The sequence below is a fragment of the Oncorhynchus nerka genome, linkage group LG3, assembly GCF_034236695.1.
Source record: "Oncorhynchus nerka isolate Pitt River linkage group LG3, Oner_Uvic_2.0, whole genome shotgun sequence".
NCBI lineage: Eukaryota > Metazoa > Chordata > Actinopteri > Salmoniformes > Salmonidae > Oncorhynchus > Oncorhynchus nerka.
This window is the reverse complement of record NC_088398.1, coordinates 28152645-28165259: the sequence shown is the minus strand read 5'-3', so window position 1 is coordinate 28165259 and position 12615 is coordinate 28152645. Positions and strand designations below refer to the sequence as shown.

Here is a 12615-nt window from a genome sequence, read left to right as displayed (position 1 = left end):
GCATATATATATGTCAATCTCCGTTCTCCATGTTATCTCAATGGAGGGCTTTTGCTGTAGTTACAGATGGGGTCACCCAGAGTATTAAGATTTTATCATCATCTTTATTTACATGATCCTGTACTTGTGAGTCAGTGTCCTGAAATTAAACTGTACATGGCTCACAACAACAACCACAACAACATAACCAAAAACAACGGTAAGAATCAATTAAGACTCGATGAGCCACTTCACTCTTGAACCCCGTGTCGTTTCATTACTTCACCATGCCCAAGCAACTCACAGCGAGCTACTCTCTGTCTGACAGGGGAGGGAACGAGCCTTGTGGAACTTCCTTTAAAAAAAGGAACTTTTTTTGACAGAGGTGCACAATATATGCAGCAGAAAACTGTGTGAGAAGTGTCTAGACAGTAGCACGTTCAGCTCAGACAGAGGAAAGCATGCGATCGCACAGTCACGCACATAGATAGGGCTGATGTGTTGAAAGAAGCTTGGGTGGCACAGGTCAAGTGTCACTGAACCCATTTCACACTTACATTGTGTGTGTGTGTGTGTGTGTGTGTGTGTGTGTGTGTGTGTGTGTGTGGGTGGGGGGTGGGGGTGGGGATCTGTGTGTGCATGTGCCGCCGTGTCAAACAGGATCTTATTGTCCACACAGCTTGCTCTCCTACCTTCCTCTCTGAAAGACAGCGGGGTCTCCCGGAGTCAACACAGAGGAGAAATTAGTCAGAAAAATACCCAAACACACCAAGAAAACTTGGCCAACTCCCCAACTGTAGAGATGAATGAACACTTTTTTCAATGGTGTGAGGAACAAGTAGTCCATAGAGACTCAGTTACAAGTGCATTACAAGAGCAGGGAGTGACATCAGTAATTTTGGATCAATTGTAGTACTGAAGCAACAGAGTGGGTATATTTGCCTTAGATAGACTTAATCTAAGATGATACAGTAAACAGCTGTAATGCAAAAGCATAATATCATAGGTATATCTATGACCTATTACGCGGTGGGTTTGGTGGTCAGCTTTTGCATTTAGTAATTGGGCAGACGCTCATTTCCAAGACACAAAGTCAAATCAAATCAAAATCAAATCCCAATGTGTTTTATAAAGTCTTCACAGACGCGGTTGTTTGGGAGGTCAAAAATCCCACGAGAGACGCTCAAGAGATGATAGATGACTTCGACGGTGAAGAAGTGATCTCCTTTTTTTGTCCCCCCCACATGGTGGACCTGTCCCCCCTGTCCCCCTCGACCCCCAGACCCCCGATCTACCCCCATACCCAGCCAAGCCACAAGCCCCAGCCACCAGTCCAGGCCTGTCACTGGCCTGCTCCCCATGTCTATCACTGGATGATGGATGGGGTGGGAGGTCTTGACCTCAACTCCCCAGAGTTCACAGATCTCATCAGCGCTGCAGACACCTCCAACCGCCGAAAGACAATGTCCCAAAATCATGTCTTTAAAGTGGGAAAATCTGAAGAAGAAAATAACACATTAGACACCGGTCTTCATCTACATGTGGGGATAGTACAAGCGGTGAGGTCACGTTTTTACAATAAGCATATTAAACAAATAATTCAGCAAAATGACATAATGAAATATCTGTTTCCTTATCTTGGAAGCAGTCTACAGACGACAAGGCCTACTAAATCAATGGGAGAGACTGCAATCCACACATAAACTAGCCACTGCCACCAAATGCTAATATTAGGTGTGCGACCATTTATGTAATTCATTTGATGTATCATATAATCTCACATTTAGAAGGAGCATAGCCTGGGTGAGCTATAATCCTGGAGGTCTGGGAACATTTAAGACTAAAACACATATTTCCAGCCATACAACTGGCCCACCAGGTAAGATGGGGTGTCTAAAAGTAGACTCCTATAAGTCTTATAAGCTACAAGAAGTGAGAGAACCCAGCCAGCCAAGTCTACAACCGCCACCAATCTGACCATGTTTCAGCCAGAGGAGGAATCTCCGCTTCTCCCTTCGGCCCTGCGTTACTACGACAGCGAGATAGATTGATCTGCTAAAAAGACACAGAGACATAAATAAATAAATAAACCATGCCGAATGGCGTCAAGTTACAACCCACTGACACCGGGCATAGATCACTGTTATTTCCCGCTTTTGCAAAAATATCTAATTCCCCTTATTTAATCAAGAGACTCCTTCGCCTTAGACCGAGAACCACTGCGCCTGTCCGTCCCGCTCGCCACCTCTCAGCCGTGATTTACGACGCCCGCTGCCTTTATGAGTACCTGTTTCATTTTCTTGTCGCTACTCTGACACCTAAAGTGATAGGAATTTTATGCTTTTGATAACTATATGAGTTTCGCTTTGGCCTGGGATTCATGGCCCTGTCAGCAGTCGATAAATAACGGCTAGCGCTAGCATGACTTCCAGAGGAGACATCCACTATATGGGATTTGGCTGTGGAGGCAGGGAGGAGCAGGGAGGGAAACACATGGGGCTATGGAGAGAAGAGGATGGGAGAGGATGGGAAGAAAAATTGTGTCAAATAAGCCTGGATCATTCTAAAGGTCACGTCAACATGAGCGGAAGTGCATATGTTGTCTTGTGTCATCTCTTCGGAATTCATAACCGGGCATTTTGAGAATGTCATAGAGTGATGTCATGCGCTGACACAGTGTGATGCAACACAAGAGGCACACTGAGAACTGACGCGCAGGTCACACAGCACATGCACTGCGTCCACATACAAATGTGCAGAGAAACTGAGAGTTTTGCTTAGGAGCTTTTATGTTTATTTCATGAAACAATACCTTCCTTGAACTAATGTTTATGGACAAATGCCATCGGAGCAGTGCTTGACTTGGCCTGAAATAGGTGCCGGTACTCATTTTGGGTGCTGGTACTGATTATATTTAGGTGCAGGAGCTCCACAATACTTTTTAGTTCAAATTCATTAAGAGGTGCAGGAGATCAAGCAGAATAAAATGTGAGTTGTCGGTACTCAGCTCTGGTGAGCTCCTGCCTAAGTCAAGCACTGAATTGATGTAAGATTTGACCATGACTGGTCTTGTCATAGGAATGTTGTATTATACTCTCTATATATATATTTTTTTTCCTTCGGAAAGTGTATGTGCCTTTAAGAAAAATGTGGTCATAACAATGTGTACAATACAGTCATGACTGAGCCAGCAAGCTTCCTGTCTGTGTTTATTTGTGGTTTATGACACTACTAACATGTATCTTTCGGAGTGATCACAGGTTAGATCATGTCTAGATAATAGCAGTTAAAAGTGGAACTGAAAATGGGGATTTCAGAAAATACAGGCAGTGCATGGCGCCCCGGGTGGATTTGAAAGTGTCTTGCAAAGAGAGTTGCGTAAATTCCCTCCAAACCTATTCTTACCCCTGTCCCTCCCTCACAACCGTCCTCCGCTCTACCCTCACCCGCTCCCCCTTCCCACGACCCCTCGGGAACCTCATTTCAATCTGTCCCGCCTGTAAAATGTGTGAGAACGTAATACACCAAAAATCCTCATATGCATATGAAAAATAATCCTGTGAAAGGGAGCCTGGGATTAGGACAGGATAGATTTATACTAAGCTTTACACATTCCATTGACACATTTGCAGTTTCTGCATTGTTGCCTAAGACCTCCTGGTTACTTAGGCGATGACATTAAACTGGGTGAAAATGGCTTATTATGTGCGATAAATTCAAACAAAGTTGACGCACTGTACCCAGCGAGTACATCTAAAGAGTGGGGAGGAAATGTCAAGCATTTCAAAAGGAACCTTCTGTAAATTGTGTTTATGGAGACTATAACGAATCTCTCCATGGCAAAAGGTCTTTGTTCGAAACCCTGCTGGTCCTCACTGAGTGAATATTATGAGGAGTTGGGTTGAAAAGAGGGAGGGAGCTGGTGTGTGTGTGTGTGTGTGTGTGCGTGTGCGTGTGTGTGTGTGCATGCTTGAGTGCGTGCATGCGAGTGTGTTTGTGCGTCTATGCGTGTGAGTGTGTTGTGTCACGATGGGGATTCAAAATGAAAAAGAAAAGAGAAGGTTGAGACAAGAATTCACTGCTAAAGGGGTGTGAACTGGCACTGCCACTTGGCTTGAGCACAATGCATGGAGGGCTGGCATGGCCCAAAGGCCCTCTGACACAAGCAGCCCACACCACAGAGGTGCCACAGAGAGAGAAGGGTGGGAGGAAATCACAGGAACCAAGGGGAAATTGAGACAGACTTGTCTTGCAGGTGTTGAGATAATAGACTAACAAATGATGTAATTGTTGTAGCATTTGGGGAGGAGGGGTCTCCCTCAGATGGGGGAAGTGTGGATCAGAAATCTGGAGGGACACACTCAAACACAAACACACTTGGTGAGATGCAAACACACACACACAAACAAACTTGGTGAGATGCACACACACACACACACACTGGGGGAGACACATACAGGCACACACAAGCACAACCACACACACAAACACACTTGGTGAGATGCACACAGACAGACAGACAGACAGACAGACAGACAGACAGACAGACAGACAGACAGACAGACAGACAGACAGACAGACAGACAGACAGACAGACAGACAGACAGACAGACAGACAGACAGACAGACAGACAGACAGACAGACAGACAGACAGACAGACAGACAGACATGATTCAGAAACATGAGTGGGGCCTAACCATATTCTCCAATGAGAGTGTGTGGAGGATATTTTTGGAACATCACACTTTTAAAAGCATGAGCTTGAACTCCCCTGGGTCATTTTCTGCTCTGGTCTTAATTGAGAGTGTTCTGGAAAAATCATTACTATATTAATGATTTAACACAAAGTAACTACCTGCTTTTTCCAAGAGGAAAGGGAGATTTGCTTCCAGTCAATACCCCATGCACACTCATTATAAGGGGAAAGTTATAGTAATTAGGCAGACACCAATAACTTTTAATGATCTTTGTTTTTAATTGCATATTATCGGGTTGCACAGTCTCTGTGTTTATGCCCAAATGTGAGATAATAGTGAGGGGAGGAGCAGATTAAAGAGAAGTGGCACCTGCATCGTTTTTACCTTAGCAACAACAGTAGCATGGCTAATTTTCTCTACTGTGCAACCAAGAGGCTAGATGCATTAGCCTGTCATTATAGCCACTCTTATTTCTACCTTTCCCTCGACTCTCTTTCCTTCTCCCTCTCTTCCTCCCTCGTTTGCACGCTCTCTTTCTAATGATGTTTCTAGTGTCTATACTGGCACTTAGTGGCGCTCTAACTTTTGTGGAACTATGCACTTCTTTGTATCTCGTTGGAAGGAACGGGAAAACAAGAACATCGACAACAACACAAGGTATGTCTGAAACGTATTACAAAATACCAAAATACTGACGGGGGACTGATCGGATCATTTTCAATCTCCAACTATTGCTCAAAGAACAGGCAGAATAAAAAAACACTTTTGATAGACCTATTCCAGTTTTGTAGCACCAGTATACGTTCGTAAGTCTCCCCACAATAAGAACTAAAGAGCCAAAACAACCCTCCAATCACCCCCGAATCATCACCGACTCTCAGAGACAGCCCGTCTTTGTCTGTTAGAGAGGAGTAGAGAGGTGCTCACCCCCCCCCCCGAAATGAAAGAGAAATATGAATATGAATGAAAATCTATCTAAAATGAAGGACTGATGAATGGCCATCTGTTAGCTCGTTCAGGGGAAGTGGACTATCCAAAGCAAAGCAGTGCAGGGAGCGAGTGACAGAGAGTCTGAGAGTCGGGGGGATAGAGAGAGTCCAGGAATGGCAGACTGGCACTCCAGTGCCACTCTGAAAAAGTGAGCCAAGAGCCCTCCTCCTGATGCCCCGCATCCTCTCCTTCCTCCCCTCTTCCTCTCCTCTCTCGCCCCTTATATCTCCTCTGCTCTCAGAGAGACACTGTGGCAGATTGTAGACTCAATCACTCCCCTGTCAGGTGATTATCTGAGTGGTCTTCGTAATGTACTCGTTCGTTCACACGTACCATATTTCAATTACGGCCGCCATAGCGAAACAAGCTGCGCATTCAAATCACCCAATCACCTCGTCGTCGCCGTCTTCCCTGAACAATGTCAACTGTAAAAGAACCGACCGCCAGCTGAAGGCAATTATGCCATGTTGTCAGAGCCAATTATGATGGGTCTCTCGGCGGCGGTTATGCCACGAGCAGGGGAGTGTTCAGGAATATTTTAATGACAATATGCTTGCGGTCCATTATAGCGTGCCACCCGCAGCCACCCCCTCCCTTTAATGCCATCTCAGAGTGAGTCCACGGTGGGGACCATTAAACCTGATAGGAGCACATTATGGCCCCTCTCAAGGGCCACACTGAGAGGACTGGGAGAGTCTCACTGGGAGATGAGGGGCAGAGCAGAGCGGGGATGGCAGGATGGCAGTCATCTCACCCACATGTTCTTCTAGCTGCAGCCTGGCAAGAAGGAGGGAGAGCTGGGCTCAGTGGGCTGGTCCTCCTAACAACCTCACTGCACAGGGGACATACCCATGCTGCCACAAGCCTCAGAGAGAAAGAGAGTGAGAGGGAGAGCGAGAGAGGGAGAGAGAAATATAGATAGAGAGAGAGAGACAAAGAAATACAGTAGAGGGAGGGGAAGGGCATGTTCTGTGTCTCGTTTCCAACTTCAGTCAATGACTCTTCCCAGTGTTGAATGCATTCCCTTTGTTGTGTAAAATAATTATCCCAAGCATAGTCTTTTGACATATTTGTTTAGACAGCAAAGACAAGCACTGCAATTTTTTTTTATGTGGTAAAGGTAACTTGATTGTCACGCCCTGACCATAGTAAGCTGTTTTTTCTCTGTTGGTTGGGGCGTGATAGTGACTTGGGTGGGTGATCTAGGTGATATTGTATTTCTATGGTGGCCTGATATGGTTCCCAATCAGAGGCAGCTGTTTATCGTTGTCTCTGATTGGGGATCATATTTAGGTAGCCATTTCCTCATTCGTGTTTGTGGGATCTTGTCTACATTTAGTTGCCTGAGTGCACACCAGAAGCTTCACATTTCGTTTGTGCTTTATTGTTTTGTTTTTGGTGAGTTTCTGTTCATTAAAATATGTGGAACTCTACTCACGCTGCGCCTTGGTCTACTCCTTTCAACGAACGTGACATTGATACATATGTTTTGCCCCTATTATTCGACAATATTGGACACATTATACAGGCCTTCTGTATTGGATGTGCCTGTTAAATAGATTTAAAATTTGAATATATGGCATACCTATGAATATACATGTTTTGCTTCCATATACATAACCCAGTTACTGATTTAAAACCACCTATTCTTCAACACCATAATGCAGGTTAGAAAGGCTCCCTCCATCATTCCTTGGGGATATACATGTATGTATCAAACATGCCTTTCTCAGGGGTAGGTAGAGGTTGACAGGAGAAGACATCACCACAGTTCCTGTGAGATTGCTAATCCGACCACATATATTAATGCATCACAGCCCAGAGGGAAAAAAACATGTTTTAAATGGTGTTGTGTTGTATCGGGTGTCTGGCTGAGAGAGAGAGAATGTTGACCGGATTATAAGGCCTGTGGTGGTGAGAGATGAGGGATGGCCGTCTCGTAAACAAGTGACAAGCGTCCTGGATGACAATTCCTAATCCATCATAGTGCTGTCACTGCTGTGACCGGAGAGGTGACGAACAGGACCTGGGAGAGAAGGACAGGGGGAGGGATTGAGGAGGGGGACAGCTGCTGTGTGTTAATCCACATCATCATTTGAGAAGCTGTCCCACATGGCTCCCGGACATGGGCGAAAAAGGAAAGAAACACTTATTGAAAACATTGAGGGTATACAAAATATAGCCTTGGAACACTAAAGTGACACCCTTCCAAGGACACTTCGTGAAATTGAGCTGTTGAATACCGTACAAAATGTATAAGTAAACCCTTGATTCATGTTTGTTGGACACCATACCTGAAAAGCATAAAGCAGTCTGAGTGATATTGTTCTCTATTATTTGCAGGCAACAAACTCATCAAAGGTCCACCCCCCACCCTCTCAGCACATAGTGGTAATGACCCCAAGAACTATATGACATTATGGGGCATGCTGTCTTATGAGTTGGAGTACGCTGGCTCTTCTAATATAAGTATGTGCTTCTCTCTGTGGAACAGTTTTATGCACACTGTAAAGCTGTCATTCCCGTCTTCTCTCTCTCTCTCTCTCTCTCTCTCTCTCTCTCTCTCTCTCTCTCTCTCTCTCTCTCTCTCTCCCTCTCTCTCCCTCTCCCTCTCCCTCTCTCTCTCTCTCTCTCTCTCTCTCTCTCTCTCTCTCTCTCTCTCTCTCTTTCTTTCTCTCTCTCTCTCTCTCTCTCTCTCTCTCTCTCTCTCTCTCTCTCCTCTCCTCTCCCTCTCCCTCTCCCTCTCTCTCTTTCTTTCTCTCTCTCTCTCTCTCTCTCGTTTCCATTTGTCTAACTCTGCATTTTTTTTATTTTTGCAATTACTAAAAACAAAAACGATGTGATAGTATAAATTTCGTACTTCTCTGCATGGCTCACTGGTTTAGTAAGATCTACATGTTGGGTAAGGGCCCCCTCGTTTTACTCTCCTTTTCTCCTTTTCTCTCTTAATGCCCTGCTTCCCTGCCAAACCGGGGTTTCCGATTGGGCTTCAATAACACCTTTGATGTGGACAGCGGCCCAGAGTGTCGGAGTGAAAGGCAGGGTGCGGTGGAACAAACACAATGGGCTGACCTTCAGCCTGCATCTGCTCAGAGAACACACTAAATGGTCACATTGATGCTCATGTTTAGCTCTTTGCTAAGGGGCCTGATGGAGCCGACAGCGATCGGAGACACAGTGAGGGTCTGGGCCTCTGCCAGCTAGCTAACCCAGGGACAAATTGATTTAATCAAAGCCAGCTACAATTACATTCATCCTAACCTTGCATTGCTGTAAACATTTATGAAATCCTATGAACTTCATCTGAATGTAGTATGTATGGTTTATGAATGCATTATGAAGCATTTATGTAGGTACCCTTCAAAATAAAGTGTTACCATGAGCGCTTTTTGCTGTCGTTTTTCTTTTATTCTGTTTAGTGGTTGTCAAGTGCTGTACTTGTGGTTAGCAATAACGTGTTTGAATTGAATTAATTCCAATATTTTCTCCGTAAAGATGAGTAAGTAGTGATGAATGGTGCTTATATTAAACATAATTACATTGACTAATCTTGTTGCTTCACATTGTTAATGCCAATAGACTTGAGTCATTCACATGATGGCCTTCAGTCTAGTCAGCTCTCGCTTTGTTTATACACATACACACAGAGACTGCATCAATGTTGCAAGCAGCGTCATTTGTGTTGTCTTATAAAGGTGATTACCTACCTATCCCAGCTGCAGTTTCAGGTGGATCAGGACAAGATTCAGCCCTCCGAACAGCTTTCACAAGCGCTGCAGAGGCTGCTGTGCTGGGCCGGCGCTCCCTTCTTTGAATGTGTGGGGTTACAAGTGACTTTCCCAGCTGCTCCAGGAACACCCTCCTCTTGTTCCGCTTATCAGGCATCCAGGTAGGTTGATCTTGTTCCATATCACGAAGGCATTGTATAATGACACATCAATGATGTTATGGAACATGACCAGGGGCCAGCGGGCAGTCATCCTCCTGCAGCTGTAAGTTCCAATCACCTTGTCCAGGTTGTTCATGCCTCCTTTGTTGTGGTTGTAGTTCAGGATGATGGCTGGCTGGCTTCCTGTCCTCACGATCACTGATCTCAGCTGTTTTGTACAGTGTGTTCAGGAGGACCACATTCTTGTTCCTCCTTGGGAAGTAAGAAACTAGAGTGTTGGTGGGGGTGAAGGCAAACTTTGATGAGAAGGCCTTTCTCCCCCTAGTTGTGAGGAGGAGTGCAGGGGGGAGCTCAGGCTTGTTCTTTCTAACTGTGCCAACCATGGTGATCTTCCTCTTCAGGAGCTGCTGGCCGAGTTCATAAGAGGTGAAGAAATTGTCACACATGACATTGTGCCCCCTCAATCCATCTGTCACATCAAGCACAACCCGCATCCCCTGGTTCTTCTCCGGGCCTCCACTGGTCAGCTTCCCTGTGCAGACTTGCATCTTCCAAATGTAGCTGGATTGTGCATCACAGGCAACCCATATCTTGATGCCATACATTGCTGGCTTGCTGGGCATATACTGCCGGAAAGGACAGCAACCTTTTGACAAAATATATTACTATCAGTAATAAGTATCAGTGTCAGAGAAAACAATCACATAAATCAATGATATTACAGCAGTACATAATAATACGAACAGTGAAAACCACTTGTGAAAATAAAAATGTACCTCTGAATGGAACCAGTTGCTCATCCACTGTTACTTCAGTCCCAGGGTTGTAGAGGTATGGCAGATGCTCTACTCACTTCTCCCAGACCTCTCTTATGGCTTCTAGTTTGTCTCTCACACGTCTTGCAGCTCTTGACTCACGGTTATTAAACCGTAGCATCCTTGAGAAATTGTGAAAGACTTTCAGTGGCATCGTGGCATGGAAAATTGCCCATCCACTCTCTGCATCCCAGAGACTACATGTAGCCTCGCCTCGGGACCTACACACACCCGCTAAGATTAGCAGCCCTATGTAGGCACACAGGTCAATCTCATCCATCCTTTTCCAGCTGTCTCCATATTTACAGAAACCCTCCAAATTTGTCATCTCCAGGATGATTTTTTGGCGTGATGAACATGTAGAATGTGCTGGTGTGATGAACATGTAGAATGTTAAGGTGAAGTCCTGGGCATGGGCAACTGCATGTCCTGTGGGCCCTGGGGTCATCCTTAAGACATTTTGTGCTGCCATCCTGCCCTGCTTGTCATATGGTGACAAAAGACCATGTTATTTGTCTGCTCTTTGACAAAAATGTCTCTCTTTCAGTTTGGGGGACTTCTTCTTCATCTGAAGATGATGCATCGTGCTCTGGGTTGTATTCTTCCCCATCTTCTTCTTCTTCAGATACCTCCTCCACTTCTAAATCATTTTTCTCTTGTTCCTCCTGGACATCTGAAAAAATCAGATCTGCGACCTGTTGGGCACTGAAACGTGCACTCATGGCTTCAGCAAAGAGAGAACTGGGGGGACTGTCATCTGCAGCACCTTTATAGGCTCTGACTGCATTCCCCATTAGTAAACAATGCTTTCAATAACTTTTTATTTTGTCTGTGAACTTTGAATCATGTGTGGTGTCATGGAGGGGAGATGCTGCACATGCACAATAACCATTTTTTTTGTTTTACCTGAATTCAATCAGTAGCACACAATCTCAATTTCTCATTGTCTGTGTGTGTGTCTTTGTGGTTTCTGTGGTGTGTAAATGATTTTATAACTGTCGTGTCAAAAATGAACCTAAGACTATCTTTGTACCCTGGTGGCGTACAGCTTTCATGGAAATATCAACAAAGGCGACGTTTCACTTTTTCGGGGTCACTCACTAGGAAAAGTCATCAAATGTCAAGTTGAAAAAAATATAATGTAGGAGGTTTTCTCTGCTGTTAAACATAGTGGTGGGTAATGTTTGACCCTTAAGACAGCACAAGGGTTAACCTGCCACCTTCTGGTTGCACAGTGTCTGCTTGGTGTCTGTATGCCGCACTGCCCACTGGTGCTTAATGTAGTGCAAATATTTCCTCTGAGAGCGCTTTCAACTTCTCCCCCCCCCACCCCACCCCACCCCCATCCTCCCCCAGGATGCCCCCCACCACCCTCTCCCACCCCGCCAGCAGCACATCGCTGTCCTAGGCATACATAAGGTCATCAGGAACTAGGAGTGAGGAGAAACAGGGGTGTAAAAGGCAAAATGGTTTTATGTCGATTTAAGCAAGAGGGTAATAAGAGGAGGGAAAAAAATCAATAGCAGCATAAAATTGATTTAGTGCGTGTCATAAAACATAAGTAAGTGCTCTGAGATGGAGAAAACCCGAGTCTCAATTTAATCTGCACAAAAGCTGCACTGTACAGATGAAGTGATCTGAGGAGAGAGAGAGAGAGAGAGAGAGAGAGAGAGAGAGAGGGAGAGAGAGAGAGAGAGAGAGAGAGAGAGAGAGAGAGAGAGAGAGAGAGAGAGAGAGAGGGAGGTAGGGTACAGAGAAGATAGAGAGAGAGATACAATAAAATCTGAAGACAGACACTTAATTGTCATATTAAAGACTCTCTCCGGTGCTCACTGGAGTGGAAGGTTAGATCCCCATTCATCATCTGGCTAACGGCCACAACACAGAATGAAATCACAATTAAAATCTGCTCAATACTGTCTCGGAGATGTTTTGCGAGCATTAATTTTTTCCCATTGATTTTCCACCCCATAAATCAGAAATGTTGCGGCGCATGTAATGGTTTATGGGGAAAGGATTATGGTTTTATGAAGCTAATGCAGCAGAACCATCTCATTTACACAGGCCCTCAGCCTCCTTGGCTGGCCTTTATTTCTCACTGGGGAGAGAGTTATTACAGAGTGCCACAGACAAGCAGAGCAGAGCTACGGCTACTGTACAAAGGCTACATCTAGATTAGTAGATATTCACGTCAAAATGAACACACCGCTATGATGCACATTTATCAATAATAACATTTTTATT

General features: G+C 44.9%; 1 long non-coding RNA gene across 1 annotated transcript in view; it reads left to right on the top strand.

Annotated features, from left to right (window-relative positions):
* The window catches only part of LOC115115043 (uncharacterized), a 94090-nt gene extending 85050 nt beyond the window's left edge, over nt 1–9040 (top strand). Inside the window, exons 3-4 of the long non-coding RNA XR_003861320.1 lie at nt 8011–8136; nt 8682–9040. This is a non-coding gene — a long non-coding RNA (uncharacterized LOC115115043). The remainder of the gene's footprint in view (nt 1–8010; nt 8137–8681) is intronic.
* The last annotated feature ends 3575 nt before the right edge of the window (nt 9041–12615 follow it).